General features: G+C 38.7%; 1 protein-coding gene across 1 annotated transcript in view; it reads left to right on the top strand.

Annotated features, from left to right (window-relative positions):
- Nucleotides 1-4,235, top strand: part of NCAPG2 (non-SMC condensin II complex, subunit G2) — a 98,060-nt gene that overhangs the window by 92,250 nt on the left and 1,575 nt on the right. The gene's annotated exons all lie outside the window — the stretch shown is intronic.

Below are 4,235 nucleotides of genomic sequence, written 5' to 3' on the forward strand. Positions count from 1 at the left end.
TAAGTGCCATCGAGTCGGGTCCGACCCATAGCGACCCTGTACAGGGTTTCCGAGGGTGTAAATCTTTACGGGAGTAGAAAGCCTCATCTTTCTCCCGAGGAGCGGCTGGTAGTTTCGAACCGCTGACCTTAAGGTTCGCAGCCCGATTCGTAACCACTACGCTACCAGAGCAAGCTAAAATAATTGTTTTATATGCACCTGGAAAACGAATCACATTCCTTAACTACTTTATCCTTTGGAGGAGGCTTTTAAAATCCTAACTTCCTTGTTTTTGAATGAACTTCGAAAGTGTAGCTCTTTACAGATTGTTGGAAGGGAATTAGCGTAACAAGTTTGTGATTGTGGTATTGTTTACTGAAGAATTAAGGTTTGCATTTCTACCAACTATTATCCTCATTTTTATCATTCTTTTTGTTAGATATGTAAGACCTTGCTAGCTTTACTGAGAACTCTTGATATAAATGAAACTTTTTTTTTAAAGTATAATTTATTACAGATTGAAAAAAAAAAAAAACCACCACCACCATTTAGCCTTTTTACCCAGTTATTAAGGAGCTAAGAAAATTGAAAGTCTTATATATATATGTGATGTTTAAATTCGAACATGTATCACATGTATTACTATTTTGTATTATCTAAAAACTACTGCCAAACTAGGAGTAATTCTGTCAACTTGTGTATCAGTAGTAAACCCATGAACTCTGTCTTGTATCAGACATTTTTCAGCTCTCTGGGCTGGATATTGTGCTCAGTGTTGACCACTCACAGAACACAGAGATCATCATTCAGCTGAAGTTCATTGTGCATCTTCCTCTCCCTGCCTCGTTCCCCTTCCCAGTGCCTAGCCTGTTTGTCCCTAGAGCCCTTGTCAGAGGTTCTTTGTTAAAACTCACTCTGTTAAATTCTCATGAGTAACTCAAGTGCGCTGATAAGAAAAGATGGAGGAACAAAGGAAAAGACTAAGCAGACATATTCAGTATAAAACAATGAGACTGACTTTTATTGTATACCTGTAAGTTAACTTTGGAAGCAGTTCCATCAGAATTGCAGAAATATTTCAAACATGTTGGATGTATAAAGCTATGAAATATTTAATGGTAGGGATATAGAAGAGTCATTGGTAAGCTATTAATATTGAAAACATTGTTAGAATTATTTAGTTGATTCATCACTGTGTGGTGCTGTACAAAAAGCACTGGACCACAAGGTTGGTTTGAACTGCAAGGTCGGTGGTTCCAACTCACCAGCTGCTCCTCAGAAACCTTATACAGGGTCGCTATGAGTCGAACCGACTCAATGGCATGTAACAGCAACAGTAAACTGTACATGGGGAGCACAGTAGCATTGCAGGATTAACGCAGGGCTTTGAACCCCAGGGTCAGCAGTTTAGCCCACCAGCCGCTTCATGGGAGAAAGATGAGGCTCCTGCTCCCATGATGTTTTACAGCCTGGGAAACACTATACACACTCACTCTGAGTCAGAACCGACTGGACAACTCAACATAAAGAACAAAAATCCTTCCAACTGGGTCAGTAAGCAAAATTATAATAAATGGAGAGAAGATTGAATTGTCAAGGATTAGTAAATCAAACAATATATTGCATTGGATAAAGCTCTTCCATAAATCTCTTTTTTAACACTTTAAAGAGGTCTGCTTTAAAGTGTCAAAAAAGCAAAGGTAGCACTTTGAAGACGTAAGGTACACCTGACCCAAGCCATGGCATTCTCAGTGGCCTCATATGCATGTAAAAGCTGGACAATGAGCAAAGAAGACTGAAAAAAGAATCTATGCCTTTGAATTATGGTGTTTGTGAAGAATATTAAATATACCACTGATTGTCAGAAGATCAAACCAACCTTTCTTAGAAGAAGTACAGCCAGAATGTTCCTTAGAAGCCAGGATGGCAAGACTTTGTCTCACATACTTTGGATTCGTCATAAGGAGGGACCAGTCCTTGGAGAAAGACATCATACTTTACAAAGCAGAAGGCCAGCAAAAAAGAGGAAGGCCCTTAGCAATGTGGATTGACAGTGGCTACAACAATGGACTGAACCAAAGGAAAGATTATGAGGATGGCATAGGACCAGGCAGTGTTTACTTCTGTTGTACACAGGATCATTGTGAGTCCAAACCGACTCAGTGGCACCTAGCTTCAACAACTCTCTAAGGAACCCTTTTGATGGCTCAAGTGGTTAAGCACTTGACTTTTCATCTACATGCCATCATTTCATAGGCAGAAATAACATTTTCAAGGACAGTTTTTTTTTTTGGATGATGTGTGCTTCAGTGAAGCTATGAGAGAGCCATCTGCTCTTTCATTTCCAGTTGCTCATAATTTCAAGGTAAATACTTGTATTAGTTCACTTTGCGAGAGAGAAATAGCTGAAGGATTTCAAGACTTACACTCCAGAAAAGGGTTTAACTTGGGACATGTGCATTTTGTTTTGTGCATTGTTTCTGTAGCAGTCAGTGTACTATCCTCTCATACACTCATACACTGGGGGAAAGAGTTCTTCCTTTTAAGGAGGAAACCACTTAAAAATTTAATAGGTGGGACCCGGAAATACTGACTTCTTGCTTAAGTATGCAAGAAGCAAACTGTAGAAAAACCAGTGTCTGAAAAATCAATCTAATGAAAAATAAACAATCAGGAATTAAGACTACATTTTTAAATATTAATTGATTTATTTTATGTTGTGCTTAAGACTTTATGGCAAGTAAGGGATTTTGAATACTGGGAATCCATTGGCACAATTAGTATTTTAGACAATGGGGCATTAGTCTAAAAGTGAAAGTTTTCTTAACACTTAATCTACTTTTCTTTGCAGTTGAGTTAGCTTTTTGTTGACTAGACTGTTGGGTGTTAAATTTAAAAAAAGCTTCTCATTGCACTTTAATGTATTTACCCAGTATAACATACTGTAAACTGGGCATATTTTCTCATGAGTAGCAATAAGAACTTGCCAGCACACTAGTACATTTGATTGCCAAATATGTGTGTATTACTTTCATAAATATGAAGATAGCAATAAATTTGTAATTTGAAATTAGAGAACTATGTTGTTGTTGTTGTTGTGAAGTGCTATTAAGTCAGTCCCAACTTGTAGCAACCCTGTATAGGGTTTCAGTGGAGTGGCTGGTGGGTTTGAACTGCCATCTTGTGGTTCAAACTGGGTTTGTGGTCTAGTGCTTATCCTTCAGCCCCACACTGGAACTATAGACACTAATGTTTCTTAAGAATTTAGTTACATCATGAATGTTTCTCATTGAGTAAATGAACTGTAATCAAATTACAAGCAGATTACTTGCCAGTATTAGTTATGCTATAACCCCCTGATTTCGAGTCACTTCTGACTCAGAGTGACCCTAAATAGGGCTTCCGAGACTGAATTTTATAGGAGCTGACAGCTTCATCTTTCTTTGACAGAGTGGCTAGTGGGTTGGAACTGCCAACCTTGGGGCAGCAGTCCAGTGCCTAACCTACAGTGCTACCAGAGCTCCTTATGCTTATGTATGGACAACTTAGTGTTATAGTGGAATCATCCAATTAAACCGTAGTTATTAGGCCTTGAAGGAAAGGAATATTGCTTCAAAAGAGTTACCCTGTTTCTTAACATTAAAAAAAAAAAATCATTCTATTCAGCTGTGTGCAATTTGTTTTTAAAATAAATTTGATGCTGGATTTTTGTTGTTGTTAAATTATTTTGGGTGAAGATTTGCAGAGCAGAGCAGTTTTCCATATAACAGTTCATATGCATCTTGTTTCATCTCATTGGTTGCAGTTCCCACATGTAACATCATTTCTCCCACTTTCTCCCTGTTTCTTACTTCCACTCTCCCTTCTCTCCTAACCCTTCTGAACTTTGCCCTTGGGTAAATACTGCCCTTGTGATCTCAAATGGTTGTTTGCACTTCCCTAGTGTTACTGTTCCCCTTATGGACTTGTCTATTGTTTGACTGAAAATTGAGCCATGGGGGTGAGTTCATTTGCAGACCTGAAGGGTAGCTGAGAGCTCCCACCTGGTTTCACAAGTCCCTATCCCACCAGTAAGCCTGGGGGGGCGGGGTTCTTTCTTTCTTTCTTTTTTTTGATTTTTAGTTTTATTCCACATATTTCTCCCATGCTATCTAGGACCTTCTAATGTGATCGCTTTCAGAGCAGTTGGTAGTGGTAGCTGGGTACTATCTAGTTCTTCTGGTCTCAGGGTTGTGGAAACTGATGTTCTCATGGTT

Source organism: Chrysochloris asiatica, unplaced genomic scaffold (genome assembly GCF_000296735.1).
Source record: "Chrysochloris asiatica unplaced genomic scaffold, ChrAsi1.0 scaffold00277, whole genome shotgun sequence".
Taxonomy (NCBI): Eukaryota; Metazoa; Chordata; class Mammalia; order Afrosoricida; family Chrysochloridae; genus Chrysochloris; species Chrysochloris asiatica.